Raw genomic sequence first — 19,281 nt, forward strand, 5'->3', positions numbered from 1 at the left:
CCAATACTAAATATGATCTTTACTTGTCCCCATAACATGTGAATAAAACATGAATCATATCTTCAACTCAGTAGCAATTAAAGGCTTCTGTTACGCCCTAAACGTAGAAAAGAAAAAGTATGTGTCCTTACCCTTTCCACAAGTCTGTCTGTAAGTGTCCTCGTAAGAAACAATTCGCTCACTGGGGCTTATATTTAAAGCCCGAAAACCGTCTCCCATTAACAAACGTGCAACCAATCACCGCTGTCAAGGGAGCAAGTTGCTTGGGCCCATGTCTTAGCAACTTGTGCTGCAAAACTAATGGCGGCGGTATGAGCTGTGAGCCCTCCAACGAAAATGTAGCGAGAAAATACAGGGCGAGTGGCAGCCGTCTAGATGAAACAACAGAGGAGATATCATCACCAACCGTGTGGGGTGACTTAAAAGAAAAGGGGCATGTTAATCTGCACTCACCTTCGAGTAGAAGGTCCTATTAATGGAGCATTTCATAAGCCATACATGCAGCATACGAGGAGCTGCTGCGCCGTGCAACATCGAACAGTTTAAATGACTGCGTTTACCTTTCCAATTCCCATTTCTCGGCTTCACCACCTTTCTAGAGGTTCCAAAGTGTTGGGTTAGCATTAACATAGTGTAACCTGGAAGACCGGTGCCGGCTCAATGGCGGACCAGATTCGGGGGCGTTCCCGGCTTTCGGCTGACGTCGCGTGACGTCGGCAAAAGCCAAAGAATCTCGGGAACGCCCCCGAATCAGGTCCGGCATTGACGGACAGGCCCCTCGTCCAATGGCTAGGCTCCATTTATGGAGCCAGCCAATGAATGACGAGGGCCGACCCAAACCCACACTACAGTTCTCATTAGGTTTTCGCCTGCGCGAAAAAGATGCGCAGAGCGCATCTTTTCGCCAGGCAAAACCTAAAAACCTGGGAGTGGTATTGGACAGTGCTCTGTCCATGAAATCACATGTCTCCATTGTTTGCGGGAGAGGCTTTGCATTGCTGAAAATGCTCAGACGAGTTTTTCCCTGGATCCCGACTGAATGTAGGAAAACCCTGGTTCAGTCATTGCTGATGAGCAGATTGGACTATGGCAACTCACTGTTTGTCGGAATGGCAGACTATCTCTTTTCTAAATTGCAGATAGTGCAAAATGCCGCGGCAAAGGCTGTCTGTAATAAAAAGAGATTTGATTCGGCTAAAAGCTACATGCGAGAGCTTCATTGGCTCCCGATGCGACAGAGAGCCAATTTTAAATTACTGTGTATCACACACAAGTTGCTCTACAACACAGGCCCTACTATTCTACATAATAAAGTCGAATTCCACAGACCACCGAGGAACCTTCGATCCAGTACTTTAGGAAGAGCTACCACCACTCGGGTGAAGACTGTCAGGATGGGAGAGCGGGCCTTCTCGCATCTGGCGGCTACTCAGTGGAATGAACTACCTCCCAGTCTTAGACTGACAGACGATCTTCTATCTTTTAGGAAACAACTAAAGACACTACTTTTCCCTAAATCAGAATAAATCATTACTCAGTGTGGTTATTGTACCTCTCAGCATCCAACCTTAGCGCCGTGATATCCTACTCAGGATGATTGTTAGCGCTCTATAAATAAATTAAATACAAATACAAATATGGGATCTTGTACAAGTGGCAGAATAGAGTCTCATGTTACAGGTCCTGTAGAAGGGGAGGTATAGGTACTCAGAGTTATGGTATAATGTAGAAGTAGAGCAATAAGTACTCAGGGTTACAGGGTCTTGTAGAAGGGGATAGGTACTCAGGATATTAGGATCTTGTAGAAGTTGAGGAATGGGTACTCGGATTTACAGGGTCTTGGAGAAGGGGAGCAATAGGTAATCAGGGTACATGGTCTTGTAGAAAGGAAGGGATTGGTAGTCACAGTTAAAGGGTTTTGTAGAAAGGGAGGAATAGGTACTCAGCTTATAGGTTCTTGTAGAAGGGGAGGGATAGGTACTCAGGATATGGGGTCTTGTAGAAGTAGAGGAATGGGTACTCAGGGTTAAAGGGTCTTGTAGAAGAGGGTTGATAGGTACTCAGGGTTACAGGGCCTTGTAGAAGGGGAGGTTTTGGTACTCAGAGTTCCAGGGTCTTATAGAAAAGGGGAGGTATAGGTACTCAGGAATACACTGTCCTGTAGAAAGGAAGGGATTGGAACTCAGGGTTATGTGATCTTGTAGAAGGGGAGTAATAAGTAATCGGAGATACAGGGTCTTGCAGAAGGGGAGGAATTGCTACTCAGGGTTACACGGTCTTGTAGAAAGGAAGGGATTGGTACTCAGGGTTATGGAATCTTGAAGAAGTGGAGGGATCAGTTCCCAGGTAAGGACTTTAGGAGGGGAGTGTTAAATCAACCAGGAGGAATGCGGCTTGTAGGAAAAGGATGATTAATAGTTAAAGAGAGGTAAAGATCCAGCACTAAATTAGTATTTTAGAATGCAAGGATAAGCATTGAGAGAAAATTAAGTCTTGCAGGAGGGGAGTGGTAAGTATCAAGTGGAAAGGCACCTCTTGTAGGACTGAGGAGTAAGACATGAGGGCAGATGTTTTCAGATGTACCTAAAATAAAAATTGTATTGGAGAAGTAAGTACTTAGGACAAATTTGAGGCCGCCACAACTCTACTTTTTAATTTAAGGTTTACACAAATATATAATGTAAAGTTGATACTTTGAACATTTTGGAAAACATACCCAAGTGACCACTCTGCGCAGTTCGCATTTAAGACGGAGTTGCCATATTGGTTACTGGCATAATAAGCTATCTCATGGACGAGTTTAGGTCAACCTGACGGTTTGGAAAACAAGATGGTGGGTAACTCATGTGTGACTCATGACTGTTTTCTAAATAAATCATACTGTACAGCTCAATACAGGTTCCCTGAGGATGGGTCAGAGACCCCGAAATGTGCCAGGAAGTGAATGACAAATAAACAAATATCAACTGAATTACTATGAAAAGGCAAAATATCCACAATATGGGAAATCAATCTTTGGACAAGAATATCCTGAGTGAAAATCGTGAATTATTAAGACATGAGGGTCGCAGTGTGTCCCTGGTTGAGTAGCATGCGGATGTCGTCAGTGGCAGCGAGGAGGATGGTCTTGGTACTGTGGTTGCTGCAGAATCCAGACTGGGAGGCGTCTAGGATGGAGTTCTCTTCGATGAAGGTGGTTAGTTGGGCGTTTACGAGTCTCTCTGTGACTTTGGCTGCAAAGGGAAGGAGAAAGATGGGCCGGTAGTTTTTCAGGCCCGTAGGGTCGGCCGTAGGTTTCTTGTGGAGGGGTTTCACCTCCGCCCGTTTCGCCTGGCCAGAAGCCGGATCTGAGGGAGGCATGATGGTCCGTCCTAGTGCGGGTGCGGTTGCAATGGTGGCCCTGTGGAATATGTGCGGAGGGCTGGGGTCTTTTGGGGCTCCTGAGTGGGTTTTCTTCATTGTCGCTGTGATGAGTTCGATGGGAGCAGGATCCTAGGTAGTGATGGTCGGCTTGTCGGCTGTGGTGGGTAGGTGGGTGTTGTCTGGCGCTGGCTCGCTTAAGTTGTCGTAGAGGACCTTAGTCTTCAGGTGGAAGTAGGAGCTGAGCTTTTCGCAGAGTTCCTGGGAGGGTGTGACGTTCATGGCTTCGCTGGTGGGTTTTGTGAACTGCTGTATGACGTTGAACAGTTCCTTGGCGTTGGTCGCGTTGGTCTGGACTTAAGTCTCTTATGAAGGTCCGTTTGGTGTCTCTTATGCCCAGGTGGTATTCCTTCAGGGCGTTCCTGCGGTTGTTCTGTGCTTCCGAGGTTTTCTGGTTACCCCAGGTCTTCTCTAGGCTTCTGCAGGAGCGTCTGGCTTCTCGAAGTTCTGTGGTGAACCAGGCGGCCTTCAGAGGGCGTAGTTTGGTGGAGTGGTGCGAGCTTGTCGGCGCAGCAGGAGATCCAGCGGTGAAAGTCCATGGCTGCGGAGTTGGTGTCGGTCGTGGCACTGGGAGTGGGGTGGGGGGGTGGAGGAGGGGGGTGGTTGAGGCGTTCATGCTCCAGTTCATGCTCCAGTTCCGTCGTGGCAGGCGTGGGGAGGGCTTGGGTGCGGTGGTGGTGTTGAAAGTGAAATGAACGCAGTGGTGGTCCGTCCAGGGGGGGCTGGGTGGTGTAGCTGAAGTGGATGTTTGTTCCTCCAGCAAAGATGTGGTCGAGGGTGTGTCCAGCTCTGTGCGTGGACGTGTTGACCAGCTTCTTCAGTCCGAGGTTGCCGAGGAGAGTGATGGAGTCTGGGTCATTGCAGTTGTCGAGGTGGAAGTTCAGGTCCCCGAGTAGAATGTAGTCTGTGGAGGTGATGGCGTGGGGTGCGGCGAGCTCGGTGATGGTATTAGCGAGCTGGGTGCGAGGTCCTGGCGGTCTGTAGATGAGGGTGCCACGAAGGGTCGTCCTGGGGCTGGTCTGGCTCTGGAAGTGGAGGTGTTCTGTGTTGGGGTGGGGGTCACTCATGCAGGACGTGGAGAGTCGGAGGGGGGTCTTGTGTGCGATGGCGAGACCTCCTCCCGGGTGGTGAGGGCGGTCCTTTCTCTTGATCTTGTAGCCGTCACGGATGGCAGTGGCGATGTCAGGGCCGGAGGAAGCGTTGGTCCAGGTTTCTGTGAAGAAGGTGACGTCGGGCGAGAGGGTGCGGATCAGGTCCCAAATCTCTATTGCGTGTCAGTTCAGGGAGCGCACGTTGAGGAGGATGCATGTCAGGGTTTCGGAGGTGCGTGCATCACGCGGGCCTTCTGCGGCCATGGGAGCTTTGATGATGGTGAAGGATCTGCTGCAGAGTCTGCACGAGAACTGTCCATGGGTGGTGTTCGGCGAGGATCTTGCACAGTCGGCGTGTCTTCCGTGATTGAGTGCATGGAGGGTGCCTTTCCAGGCGTCCCTTCAATAACTGAGCACCCAATGTTTGGATAGAACCATAAGAAACCTACAACAGGCCCAACCAACCTCACAGTATCAGTGTCATCTTAAGATTTTGGAGGGCCACTGGCAAAATATGTTTTGGGGGCGCTTCCCTGTATGGAACAGCTTTGAATTGTATTACCCATGCCAAGCCCACATAATTCTCAACAATATGAAAAAATATGTTAAATCTGAACAAAATCATACAAAAACAGTTAAAATAGTATAGCCCGGGACCCCAAGATTCCTTAATACGGCACAGGTTTTGAGACACAGCACTAGAGGTAAAGGTAGGTAGTGAGGGAGAGCGGTTTAGATGGAAAAATACACGTGGCAGGTGAAATAGAGGGAAAGTTTGGTTTCCCAGGGGGCCCTTGGAAGGAGGGGGTCCTGGGCAATTGTCCACTTTACCCATGCCTTTAATGTCTTCGCAGAGTACTGCTTCACAATGCACTACCTGGCAACAGCACCCCATGTAGTACTCCTGTCCAGGGCTGGCTCAAGGCATGGGCGGTGTGGGCAGCTGCCCAGGGCCTTGCACTCAGCCTACCATCATGAGGCCCCGCACAAGTGTAACACACCACCGGTGCTCATGAACCACTGTGGATCCAACTGAAAGAAAGGTGTCTCATAACACTTGGGCCCTCTTAACGTTCAGTATATTATAATGAAGTCCAGTGTGGTATAGCACTGCAATAGCTACCTACCAGCTCCACGAAATCTGCAAATTGTGCTCTTTTATTCCTGAGGATACCATGGATTTGTGTGTGTGTGTGTGTGTGTGTGTCGGGGTAGGAGTCTGACCCCATACCTTCATCTAGTTTGTGTTGCAGTAGTACTTACTCCCTTCACGCTGACCTAACATCCCCTTACATAAGTGGCCCTCACTATTGCTCTGCCGCTATCAAGTGAAGCCCACACAACTCTCCCATCATTGAGTGGATCAAGCTTTTGCAATGCCTGACATCGTAATGGTCCCTGCATATCTGGTTCCTGGAAGCTTTGCCACCGTGTGCACAGCAACCCACCAGCAAGGCTCTGCCTGCTTCCATTTTACACGAGAGCCCAGCGAGTCGGAAGGAGAGCTATGCACTTAGCAGGACAGATTTGCGCCACAGCTCCTATGCCACCAATAAAAGTATCAACAAGGTCTCCTACTACTTCGCGTGAGCTGAGAAGAGCCCAGCACACAACTAAGGGGAGCAAAATACTTAAATAGCGCTTAACAGAGATGACCTAGTGCCAGCGCTGCGAAATTTAAAAAGGGAACCGTACTTGGAGATCAGGCAATATGGCTGATGCCCGGTGGAGCTGTCTAGACACCTATAGAGGAGATTGTCCTTGGTTCACCCCCTCGGCCGTCACCTACCTACCTACCACCTACATTGGGTACTGTTCTCCCCATCTCCCCGCTGTGTCCCCTTCCTCCCCCTCTCTCTGACGAATTACCGTTAACATTGCTTCTTTTTTTCTTATGTTCTACTACGCTCTTGTAAGTATGTAATTTGTAACTTGTAACTCACTGATCCTCATGTAAAGCACTCTGATACCTCCGGGTCTAGCCAGCCCTATATAAAAAAAATCGTCAAAAATACCTTTGGACGTTTGAAAGGGGAAAAATAGTATTTACTTACATATACAGGTATCCCAGCTGATGCAAGGGTGGCGTTGTGTCCCGCTGGTGCATACAGGTGAATCTTTTGTGCATCGGAGTGCTGCAACCTCCCCCTTAAGCTTCACTAAGTTTGCAACCATCTTGGAAACAAAATGTACTCCTGTGGGGGTTCACAAGCTGTTTCTGGGCACTGACACGTGTACGATGCTACTGTGCTGGAGAAAATCTGGTCATTTATTCTGGGACACTTCCTTTTCCCACGTGCCTTGTGCAGACTGTACAGAGGGGAGGCTGAGGGAATCTCTCTCCAAGATCCCTTTTCAAATCTCTCCTCCCTCGGAGATTCCATACATTAGGAGCTGTCCCTGGCTTATAGAACTGCTTAGACTCAGACTCTTCCAGCAGTTATTAGTGGATTCTTATTCCATCTTTAAGCGATTGACTGATTTCATGCTTAACTCAATTTTCATTATAATGACCATCCTCGATCGCCAAAAGAAACATTGCGCAGAACTGGGGCACACAGCAGCCACCTAAGATTGGGAAATGGAGGGAAGATCTTGACTGGTGTATGTTCAGGGAGATGTCGGTTTACATTGCTAGAGGGTGTCCCAGGAAGTGGAGTAAGGTTTGGGGTCCTTGGAACTCATATAGGGGAGACATTTGCGCCCCGCCAGCGCCATTACACGAAGATGACCAACTCACGCCCCCTTAAACTATATGGTATTTGTCACTGTGCATTCGATCTGTGTAATAATAAATGATTCTCTGTTGTGGATATTGGCTCCCAAGTATGATGTAAATTTGTGATGATGTTGTTGTCTGATGATTAATAAAAAAAATATTTACAAAAAAAAATAATAATGACCATCCTCTTTCATTTAAGAGGCTGTTTGGACACATTACATATGATATGCCTTGTTCTTTTGACACTTCAGACGCCAGGTCGCCTTGAATCTGATCAGGTGCATTATATAAACAGTGCGTTAGTTAAATATATTCGGTACTCGTAGCTATGTGGGGGTTTGTGAGAATAAGTTACATATTAATACACATTTTGAGTGCGCTTAAGAGTTGGCTTTGTGTACTAACTCAGACAAAAAGCATTTTTCTAAGCCTTGATGTCTGGAGCTGCTTAGAGAATTGCTCACAGAATGCTGCTCGCATACCAGATGCCTCTCATGACATAAGTGGTGGCAGTGGAATGTGACAAATATTCTCAAGCTGATGGCACTTTGCGAAGCACACACAACATGAGCCAAGTCTGTGCTCCACAACAAAAGTGTTTGGACAGGGCATCGCACCATGAGCTCTGTGAAGGAGGTGGGCTCATCAAGGAGGCTTCATGGCAACCGCCGTGGATCTGCACAGGAGGCAGGCAGTGTTTAATTTGAGCCGGGGGTTGCGGATTTGCGGGGACCAGGAATCGTTTTACTCATCAGACTTTGATCCAGAACAAGGGAGAGAAAAGTAGTACAGGGGGTGGAGGAAAGAATTAAGAAGAGAAAGATGGAAATACAGTGGCAAATGAAGAAAGCATGGATGAAAACGAATTTACGAGTGTGATACGGGAGCAGGGGGAGTTATTTGTGGATGAAAGAGACAGGAGGTGAAATAAAGACCAGACAGCCTTGATATTGAGTAATACCCATATTCAGCAGCGCCGTCAATTGACTTCTTGGAAAATTTGGGCTCTATCACCTACTCTTTTACATCCTGTGCACCGGAAGTAGGTGTCTCCGGATATCAGCGGAACTGCCCAGGATCTGGCTGAAACTCATCCTCAGACGGGGATCTCTGAATTGAAGAGACAGATCCAAGTTAATGGTGCACAGGAGAGAAGGCATGACCAGGAAGAGGTGGGGCCCACTTGGAGTGAATGCATGACATCTAAGACGGCACTTAAAAAGGGCACGGGACGTGCAATACCCTACATATAGCTCTTCACTTAAGTTGCGCTCTCTGCAGCTTGCAACTGTCCAGTGGGAAAACCAGAAACAGCTATATGGATGGTCCTCAGACAGTGAGAGTTCAGGGTGTGATGCCCAGTCCACCCAGTAGAGTTCTTTCAAGACAGGTGAAGAACAGTGCAAGCAGTTTGATGGCCAGAGTGCTCAGCGACAGACGAGAAAGCCCCAGGAGACACAGCACAGCTCGATGGACCCAGCTGCACCTTTGTGAAGGGAATCGTCTTCAATCGGTGAAGGGCGCATCAATGAACTGTGCCACTGCTGTCCCCCTACAGGTAAGGGTGCCTTCTAAGTAAGGATGAGCTTCCACCATCACGCGTAAAGACGGTATGGTCCCCTCTGGAGAGGAGGTTCCCCTTCTTCCAAAATGGCTGCTGTTAGGCAGGCCTTCTTCAGTAGCATTGGACTACTTTTCACTACTTTCCAGTGCCCAGCGCCCCAGTTTGCTCAGGAGGAGCGGAAACTGGCAGAACAGATCAATATGCGCAAATCACAATCGGAGATGCTAGAACTTCAGTGGGCAGAGCTCTCGGTGAATATTGAATCCATTTACTGTCTGGTTCACCAGTGGGAGTAGTGAAATGGGGGCATGACAAGCATTGCTTTTTGGGCATCTTCTAAAGCCACTTTTAATGTGTTCATTTGCCACATGCTGGCATCTCCTATCTCCTCCCCATTGGACTTCCAGCTCTCAGGTAGATGAAGTAATCCTAGAAGATGGCAACTGGCTGCGGTAAGTCTGACCACATCTCAGAATCTCTTAGAATTTAATCTGATACGTTACTAGAGCAGAGAGACTCTTAAGAGGGCCAGTATCATTGCTGGAAAAATATATGATGACCAATGGTAACCGGAAGAATGATTTTTCATGGTTGTGCGGCTGAACGAGGAACGACAATCCTCTTTATTACTTTTGGATATGGATTGGTCTTTGAACATGCCAATAGGACAGAGGCCTCAGCAAAGTGGGGGAAGCCATTTTCTGTGACTTCTGGAACTAATGCAGCTTGTAGCTATGCAGACCCAGATAGATACCATTAGCGTAGCCCAGTCTCGTCAGAAGCAAAGCTACAGCCATACCAACTCTTTGAGTGTGTGCCAGATAAGGAAACAGACTGTGTGGTGACCAAAGATGGGAACAGCCTGTCTTGAGACTTTAGAATCTATTGTGCGGCTTCAATGGTGCAGGACTTTTATACCAAACGCCGGGCAAGTTCATTAAGGGCGTTCTCTTGGCCACACATTGGGGCTAATACAGTTGCCTAGCCAACAACATCTCCATTTTGGAGGGTTCTAGTATGTTAATTTACATCCAGTGATTAATTGTAAATAATGCATCAATTCTGGGTTTTTCATTCTTCCTTTTGCTTTAGGAGTAACAATGACCAGAATATTCAGAATATTCAGTTAATGGACTAAGAGGCCCTTCGAGGGATTGGTGCAGTAGTAAGGGCAGCACTAGCGGAGTTTCAAAATGGCAGCTCCAAGTTTTCCAGACAGCCGACATCTGTTTAAGGAGAGATAGCTTAGCCTACAGCAAGGGCCCTGCCTGTGCTTCCCTAGGAAAAGGACAGCCCCTACTTGACTCATCAAGTCAACTACATAAAGTAATCTCCACACCAAGGCTCAGATTTATTATTTTGCCTTGCAAATCAGCTCAGAATCCACATTAAGAGCGCTGCATTATGCAATGTAGAAAACGCAGCGCCATAGCTACAAAGATTGGTCTGCTGCTGGTATCATCACCTGCACTGGTGCACAAACAGGCTGACTTGCTCAACAATAATCACAAAACTGGTAGTGGAGGGTCCAAGGGATATTTTTAAGACCTGCCCAAGCTAACATCCCCTAGTAGTCATACTAAATAACACTCAAAACCTGGGGGTCTAAAAAGAGTCAACCAAGTACTCTCAAATTGCTTACAGGTGCTCAAAAAAGGATATAATTAGTATACAAACAAAACTGTCCAACGCATTCTCTTCCCAGCAACAGTAGGTAAGACCCAAGGACCAGAAATGGACTCCCATCAATGTCTTGTGAGTGGTCTCATGATTTTATCATTTGGTCGTCCAAAAGGTTGAGATGGGGTACCTCTGAGTAATTGAGATACCTTGCACCTCACCTTTTAGGCCAGGGAACAAAGCCCACAGTCGCTCGATAGACCATGCGTGGGATCACTCAATGGGATACAGTGCAGTGAAAAAGTGAAACAGTGTGAAGTTAAAAGTAGAATAGTAAGCATACAATGAAAAAACTTTAATAGCAGTATGCTTCTTTCTCTTTAAAAACAGGAACAGTGCAAAAAAATGCAGTTCAAACAAATAGCTGCATGTTGGCCGACATGTTTCTGGCAAGTAAGGGAAACATCCTCTTACGGCTTCATCAGGGCCTCTGTTCTTAAAATTTTTTTTATTGTCACTGCTGGTGCGTGCTACCAAAAGAAACTACCATCACTAAAGTGAACAACTTAAACCATAAAGGATATAATTTTTCCTTATTCCTCCATGTCTGATGGTGTTATTCTCACCTACAATACAAAGCACGGGAAAGATGAGCACCAAACACAGCATTGTTTGTAATTGTGAAAAGAAAGGGTTAAAATATACCATATTGCTGAGCACAGCAAAATTTCGTTACTCACCCTTCAAGACAGGGGATAGTACCTCACCTCGCCTGGACCAAGCTCAGATTAAGGGAGGCCACGCTCTATGGAGGTAAGTGAAAAAGGAATTGCTAAGTTGTGAAAAAAAGGTTCCAAATGCCTTTATATACACCAACCGAGTCCTAAATACCACTTAACTCCAGAAGTTCTCTTAAGTTTCAGCCCACTTCTATGCTCACCCACTCTTCAACTAGTCTAGACTAGCCTTTCATTCTATCACAAAATAGTGCCTAGACTGAGGTAAGTGAATTGTCCATCAGTCTATACTATATTCATCAACAGTAAGTGGTAAATAGTAAATAGTAAAAAGTAAATAGTAAACCAGTCCCTACCTCTCCGTCGTTACCTCGAGCTGTAACTGAGATCGGGGGAGGCAACGAGAGGGAGGGCCAGGGAGGTTTTATTCATTAAGCCTTTTATTGCTCCGCCTATCATGTACAGCCATTATGAATGCATTAGCGCACTAGACGGGAAGAGAGATGTAGAGTGAATGGAGACATCGCCGAGTAGGGTATCAAGCAGAGGACTTGTGAGTAGAATCGAGTCCTTTTCCGGCTATTTCTTAGAAACGAAGGGCAGTTTTACCTGTCAGACCATTACGCGCTAGTACGCTAATGCATTCATAATGGCTGTACATGATAGGCGGAGCAATAAAAGGCTTAATGAATAAAACCTCCCTGGCCCTCCCTCTCGTTGCCTCCCCCGATCTCGGTTACAGCTCGAGGTAACGACGGAGAGGTAGGGACTGGTTTACTATTTACTTTTTACTATTTACTATTTACCACTTACTGTTGATGAATATAGTATAGACTGATGGACAATTCACTTACCTCAGTCTAGGCACTATTTTGTGATAGAATGAAAGGCTAGTCTAGACTAGTTGAAGAGTGGGTGAGCATAGAAGTGGGCTGAAACTTAAGAGAACTTCTGGAGTTAAGTGGTATTTAGGACTCGGTTGGTGTATATAAAGGCATTTGGAACCTTTTTTTCACAACTTAGCAATTCCTTTTTCACTTACCTCCATAGAGCGTGGCCTCCCTTAATCTGAGCTTGGTCCAGGCGAGGTGAGGTACTATCCCCTGTCTTGAAGGGTGAGTAACGAAATTTTGCTGTGCTCAGCAATATGGTATATTTTAACCCTTTCTTTTCACAATTACAAACAATGCTGTGTTTGGTGCTCATCTTTCCCGTGCTTTGTATTGTAGGTGAGAATAACACCATCAGACATGGAGGAATAAGGAAAAATTATATCCTTTATGGTTTAAGTTGTTCACTTTAGTGATGGTAGTTTCTTTTGGTAGCACGCACCAGCTGTGACAATAAAAAAATTTTTAAGAACAGAGGCCCTGATGAAGCCGTAAGAGGATGTTTCCCTTACTTGGCAGAAACATGTCGGCCAACATGCAGCTATTTGTTTGAACTGCATTTTTTTGCACTGTTCCTGTTTTTAAAGAGAAAGAAGCATACTGCTATTAAAGTTTTTTCATTGTATGCTTACTATTCTACTTTTAACTTCACACTGTTTCACTTTTTCACTGCACTGTATCCCATTGAGTGATCCCACGCATGGTCTATCGAGCGACTGTGGGCTTTGTTCCCTGGCCTAAAAGGTGAGGTGCAAGGTATCTCAATTACTCAGAGGTACCCCATCTCAAACCTTTTGGATGACCAAATGATAAAATCATGAGACCACTCACAAGACATTGATGGGAGTCCATTTCTGGTCCTTGGGTCTTACCTACTGTTGCTGGGAAGAGAATGCGTTGGACAGTTTTGTTTGTATACTAATTATATCCTTTTTTGAGCACCTGTAAGCAATTTGAGAGTACTTGGTTGACTCTTTTTAGACCCCCAGGTTTTGAGTGTTATTTAGTATGACTTGCTCAACACACAGCCTCCTGCCATGTTGCAGAGGTCAGTGTGTGCTGCCTAGCATAGAATTTGTTCTAGAGGCATATCCTTTCACCACAAATCCCTATGCCTGTATTGAATCTGTACTGTGCACTGTAGCATACATGCAATGCTTCGATTAATACTTTTTTTTTTAGAAAATAAAACATTGCCCCTTCTTTGTGCCTGCTTCATGTCAGCTTTAGCTTTTGATGTAAAACCAGGTCTGCTTATCTTAGGAGAATGGCTTTCCGTCAAAACCCAAAAGCTTCTACCCAGTAACTCCCCCTTGATGCAAAGCAACTCAAAGTGATGCAAAGCAGTTTTTGCATTGTAAACATGTCGCCTTACCAGGGCAAAATGCTTTTGTGGTGGATGGTAAATAGCACCCACCAGTTTGTATCACTTTGTGTCGTGTTAGCACCAGCACTAAGCCTTAGTAATCTGGGCCCAAGTTGCTAATTTAAAGAGTTACCTTTTCTTAGAATTTGTGGGTGGAAAAGCCAGGAACAGCAAATCATGCATTAGTTTGACAGGAATGGGTAAAAGGGATACTCCCTGACAGGGAGTAGTATTGTGACTAGTCATAGTCTCAGCAGTAGCAACTGCTTTAGTAGTGACAGAAGAATTTGGAGCAGTAGAAGGAGCACTAGGAGTTTGAGGGGTAGTAATTGAACAAGTTACTACAAATACTATAGCCTAGTAGTATATATGGTGGTAAGACCAATAGCAGTACAAGTACTATTAGTAGTGCCAATTGCACCAGTATTTGTAGTAACACCCTAATAGTAAAGGTGCAGAAAGTATGTATGGTATTACTATTAGACTGTTTCCTGTGAAGACAATCAAGTGCCTTCTTCTGTCGTGAATAACATCTCCAGAATAGAAATTACACCACTACTGAACATCAAGGAATCTTAAAAAAAAACTCTTATGACTGGGCAGATCCTCCCACTACTCAAAAAACCTTACCAGGGCCCAGAGGATCTAGACAAAAAATGTGTAGTCTTACACTTATCATTCCTGAGAAAGACTCTATTGAGAAGGTCCTCGCAAACCATCTCCGTGATGAGATCAAATCAGACACCCTCCTGCAGGACCTCTAGTCCAGCTTCAGATCTCGCGGCAGCCACCAATGATGGTATATTAAAACAGACCCTGACCTCTTTTCCAGCTTCATCTCTTCGCATTCTTTAACGGTATGAGCTGCCAAGTCATGCTCGACACTCTAGCACATTAAATGTGACTCCACTACATTGTCCTATAGTGGCTCGAGTAGCATTTGAAGACCAAAGCCCATTTGTTTAAGATGAATTTCTTGATGTATCCCTATAGAAGGTGGTATTTCCGAGGGTGCACTCCTCTCGATGGTGAGCTGCTTATGCACAGAGTGACTGGGAATCCTACTGGCTGACAAGAGTGTCAGCATATAGTAATACATGAATAATACACAGTTATAATGGAGAATCACATCTGGCCACTACTTTGCCCAGCAGAGTTATATCAACACCACCAAAGCTTAGATGTCCTAAGGATTTCTCAAATTGAACCCAACCAAGATACTCTTTATAATCATTGTTAACCCAAGTAAGCAACACTATATCCAGGAATAGCTTGAGAAAATAAATATATGGCTTCAGGCTATAGCTCATCAACACTACCAAGCTCTTGGCCATACACGATACCAAATTCAGCTTTACACGGCACATGACATGCAAAACCAGGACCGCGTGGTGTCAGCAGCTCCTACCTTTTAGAGTGGATTAATTCTTTCCAGAAGAATACTTCAGTATGGCTATCGCTGTGCTGGTCGTGGTCCACCTCAACTGTGGCAACAGTCTACTCGCCAACATCTCAGAGGCTCAGAGGCTCAACTCACATCTGTGAAGAGTGTCCGTGCTTCAGAGAGTCTTAGTAAAGGGTTTGGAACTTTAACAATATAACTCCAGCTTTCCTCAGAAGTCCACTGGTTTTCTCTGCCTGACTCCTTAACCTTCAAGACCTGCTTCATCTGGAAGACAATCAGTGACAGCAGCCACTTTGCATGACATGATAAAAACCTTTGGAAGGCCATGCAAGACACTTGGCAACAGCAACGCCGGAATAGAGACCAGGAAATGCAGAAAGGAGAAGACCAGATGCCAGACCATCTCTTTCTACTTTTCCAAGGATGTAGAACTCCATGCCAGGAAAAACTCACCAAGCACCATTACTTCTACACTTCAGAAAATACTCCAGACAATGTAGGATTTATCAACAAACAGACATTGCAGGGTTCCTGCTCGCCCTCTCTCATGCCTTTTCAACGGTCCTACAATCCTCACATTGGTAATCTGTGCTTGTCCTCACCATGCACCCCCACTGTAGCTCCCTCAGCTTTCCTCATCCACCACTTCTTATCCAGTCCCTCTTCTCCATTATTTTGTAGTAGGTTTCCACTGTATAAATCCACACAGTATATACCCATTCATTAATGCTAGTGATGACAGTGTTCCTAGGGTCACCTGTTAACATAGTAGTAGTGGTACTGCTAGGAGTAGCATTTAAATTCTGTACTATGGGTTGGGTGATAGAGGATTACTGTAAAATGAAAATACATTCATTCATTCATTATTTTTGTTTGTCATCAAAGTCATGTCCAAAGTATTAACAATGGAAGTATTTGTTGTTAGACTACTACGAGTGCAAAACCAGGCAGCAAGAATGTGTCAAACCCGTAAAAGGTGATGGGAGGACGCTTGCAATAAGTCTAACAACTGGCAATCTCTCCGGCTAACATTACATCCCATCGTTTTTTGCCCAACATGCCACCTCAGATTATAACCAGCTATATGCAAATCAGTCTTGACTCTGATCCAATAGGGACAATCCAGCATCAACTGTCAGGCCAGGTCCTCTCCGAACCGGAATACAAGAAACCCAAGACCGGTCCCATTCTCCCATCACCTTTTTTGTGTTCGAAGCAAGAATGTGTTAATACCCTCTGAGACACAAACAGAAACATGTCAAACCAGCATTGAGAGTACTTATATGGCTCCCAGTGGAATTCAGGATAACATTTAAGACATTCTGCATAATGCATAAAGCAAACTGGGGCAACGTTTCTGCTTACGCTCACAAGCTGGCTTACTATCATGCTGGCTTCCTCTCAGCTGATCCATCATCGCTCCTTAAAACAAGATGGAAGATCATTAGGCATCCAGGGCCCAAAACTCTGGAATTCCCTCAGCCACAAGCCAAATGCAGTTCCTTCCGATTTGGGAAGCTTCTCAAGACCTAACTTTTCTGTGCAGCACTTAAACAGAAGCAGGAAAGAATTGAATGCCGGACCTAGGGCATTTCATACTTCCAGCTAAACTCAAATTCCATGATTACGTTTTTAAAATGTATTTTCGGAGCTCTGAATTTACCTAGGGTTTAGCCTGGGCGGAGTTCGCAAAGTGTAAAAAAAATTCAGCGGTGCTACGAGAAGCTCCGCAAGCGGCAGAGTACGTTAAATAAATGCCATTCGCCGTGAGCTTCAGCGCCGCGTGTTTGTTCGCACTGTGCAATCATCGCGAACTGTACCATGCACAGCGAAAGCGGGCGCTGCTTTCTTTCTGCCACTCAAGTAGATTTTTTTACTCGAGCGGCAGCTTTCTCACCGTAAATGGACGTTTTTTTCAAAGCGAGCGGGCACAAGCATACGCGACCACTCTCAATGAGAAATTCAACTGCCCACGTTGAGAAATCTCGCCAGCAGGTTGATTTTCCATGCTCGTTCTCATCAACTTGACGTTGACGATCGTAAATGAGAAAAAATCTTGCCGGGAGGTGGATTTTCCTTGCACGCACTCGCCAACTTCCTGTAGACAAGCGCAAGCGAGGAAAAAAACTCTGCTACCCGGAGTGAAGTTTTCTGGAACTCCGCATAACGCGGAGTGCGGAAAACTCTGCAAACTCTGTGAGCAGAGTGGAGTTCACCACCCAGACTTACCTAGGCTACGTGTCAACAGTTTATAACACTCTGTATGAATAAATAAAAGAATTCCAAAAAAAGTAGCATGATTTCCCCAAAAATGTAGGCATGGAATTTTATGGTTTCCTTCGCAAGTCAGCTGTATGTTTTTGTAGAACATGTTTGATTGGGAAAGCCTCTCTCTGGGCTTGTAAAGGGCAAACACTAGTTTCCTTTTAGGTATATAAGTGTGGGAGCTTTAGAGGATCGTGGAAAGGGCTGTGGCCAATCTGTCGCCCCCAGGTACTGCAGCCTTGTGACCTCATCTCATGCCACTTGAGCTTAATTTGAGAAAGAAAACAAAGTTTGTCAGGGCCCAAGAACTTCTCAAGAGGCCACTGCAGCTTGCATCAGTCACTGCCATTGCCCAAGCTGCTAACTACCAGTACCAACACAACTACTAGTCATCACACTCCTACAACTGCAACAATCTAGGGGCCATATTATCAAGGAAGGGCGATACATTATCGCCGCTTTTATCGGCAGGAAACTGCCGCTAAAGCATCGATAATGGGCTTGATAATATGCCCTTGTGAATTCCCATAGAAGCCCAGGTTCTGGTGTTAACCTGGGCTTCTATGGGAATTCACAAGGGCATATTATCAAGCCCATTATCGCCGCTTTAGCGGCAGTTTCCTGCCGATAAAAGTAGCGATAATGTATCGCCCTTTCTTGATAATAGTGCCCTGGATTACTCCAGGCCACCCAAAGCTACAAGAACAGTCTGGACATGCTGGTATTATTCATTTTTATTGTTTATTTGGTAAACACTATGCTGATGTGTTCAGAAATAGAAAAAGAGGGACACCATCTTCTGAAGTGTTATAAATGCTCCACCCCGCTCTTACATGCGTTTGCTGCAGGGGCGTCAAACGCATAATTTATCACCAGCACCCCCTCCCAATCCCCCTGCTCTTCTGCATAGCTACAGGTGGCAAAGGCAGGGACTTCCACGGGCAGTAGAGTGCCTAGCTACCCCACTGGTCTGTAATGACCTGCAGAGAGGGAGTCACTGTACTTGTGCACTCCATTATGCCTGTTTTAATCAGTTCCTTTAGTAATCATACATTGGGCAAGATACAAGCATACGTCAAAGCTGTCCACAAGCAAACACATCTCAGTAACCACCCACACACCCTCAAGTGCACCTGACATGACATTATTAAATATAAATTAGGGAATGAAGAGAGTACTTCTGCACATTGCGAACTCATTAAGTTGATGTAAGGTTTACATTAAAACGCGTAAGACATGGTACAGTAGAGCTGTGATCATAGTATGTATTTTTTAGCACTCGCTAGCAGACTCCCAATGTCTTCAGTGCTGTGTAAAAGCAAGAAATACAATAAATAGTAACATGGGTAACTAATGCCAAAAGCGCAGCGAAGGGTGGGTTGCCAGCACCCTGGGCAAAGCAGCGATTGCGCAGCGCAATTTGCAATTTGTGCTCCCAATTTTGCGCCTCTAACATTTTTGCACCCGGGGCAACTGCCCCTGTGCCCGTCCCACGCTACGCTACTAGCCAAAAGCACATTTAGACGTCATTTTTACTTGTTGTAAACATGTATCTCTTTCACAGACATCATGAAAACTGAGCTTAGAAATCACCCAAAGTGAAAACAATTCTGAAGTACCTTGGTTAGAAAATAAAATAACACCTGCTTGTATTTTTTTAAAGAAGTGATGGTTGGGATGCTAAGAGATCACAGCCATCCATGTACCCTAATAACAGGCTTTTACCAAGGCTAATTACTCTATTTACCACTTTTATAGACTTTCTAGGAAACAGATGTCATGGCTATAATGCAACCATGCTGGGATGAAAGCATTTCCCGAGAGGAAAGCGTTTTTCTGACCCTTAACTCCAGACACCCTAGGCAAATGTCTTGGTGTGCCAGGATATAGGGAAGACCGTGTTGTGTAGTTCGGTTCAATGTCTTGTTTCCAGTCACACCCTGGTACAAGCCAGTCAAGACTGGGTTCGGCCTACGATGGGTTTGAAGGTCACCTTGAGTTACTGCCAGTGGTTACACTATTTGCAAGCATTCCTTCCATCACCTTTTGTGTGTTTGATGTAACACTCTATGCGGCCAAAAGTGTGCGCAGATGTGGGGCCCGGGCTCACTGTCCCACTGGAACAAAGCTGCACCCAAGTGAAGAGGCCCAGATAGGCCAAAACTGGTCCTATGTTGTTTGTGTTCCAGGTCAGAGAGAAC

General features: G+C 45.6%; 1 protein-coding gene across 3 annotated transcripts in view; it reads left to right on the forward strand.

Annotated features, from left to right (window-relative positions):
* Positions 1-19,281, forward strand: part of GNG3 (G protein subunit gamma 3) — a 38,927-nt gene that overhangs the window by 13,649 nt on the left and 5,997 nt on the right. The window contains exon 1 of one of the 3 annotated variants that reach the window (XM_078660489.1): positions 8,527-8,791. The exons of the other annotated variants lie outside the window; for them this stretch is intronic. The gene's annotated coding sequence lies outside the window, so the exon portion shown is untranslated. Of the gene's footprint in view, positions 1-8,526; positions 8,792-19,281 lie in introns of those variants that run through there. 3 annotated transcript variants of the gene reach the window in all.

This window comes from Lissotriton helveticus, chromosome 9 (genome assembly GCF_964261635.1).
Source record: "Lissotriton helveticus chromosome 9, aLisHel1.1, whole genome shotgun sequence".
Taxonomy (NCBI): domain Eukaryota; kingdom Metazoa; phylum Chordata; class Amphibia; order Caudata; family Salamandridae; genus Lissotriton; species Lissotriton helveticus.